This window comes from Corvus brachyrhynchos, unplaced genomic scaffold (genome assembly GCF_000691975.1).
Source record: "Corvus brachyrhynchos isolate BGI_N302 unplaced genomic scaffold, ASM69197v1 scaffold325, whole genome shotgun sequence".
NCBI classification, from domain to species: domain Eukaryota; kingdom Metazoa; phylum Chordata; class Aves; order Passeriformes; family Corvidae; genus Corvus; species Corvus brachyrhynchos.
The window spans coordinates 882,188-882,550 of NW_008238356.1; positions in this window are offsets into that span (position 1 = coordinate 882,188).

Sequence of the window (363 nt, forward strand, 5' to 3'; positions counted from 1 at the left end):
TTATTATTATTATTATTATTATTATTATTATTATTATTATTACTATTATTATTATACTATTATTCATTATCAACAACAAAACAACCCAACAATAACAATAACAACAATAATATCAGCACAAAGTTTTATTAGTAAATTACAGATCTGGCGTGGTACTCGGTGTGTTAGTCCCTCAGCTACCACCTCATGCTAGGAGTGCATGGAGGTGGGGTTTGGATAAAGGGGGAGGGTGAAAGGGGAGAGAGGAAAAAAAAAGGGAGATTAAAGATGGGGAGGAAAAAGGGAAGGAAGGAAGGAAGGAAGGAAGGAAGGAAGGAAGGAAGGAAGGAAGGAAGGAAGGAAGGAAGGAAGGAGTTTGGAAGG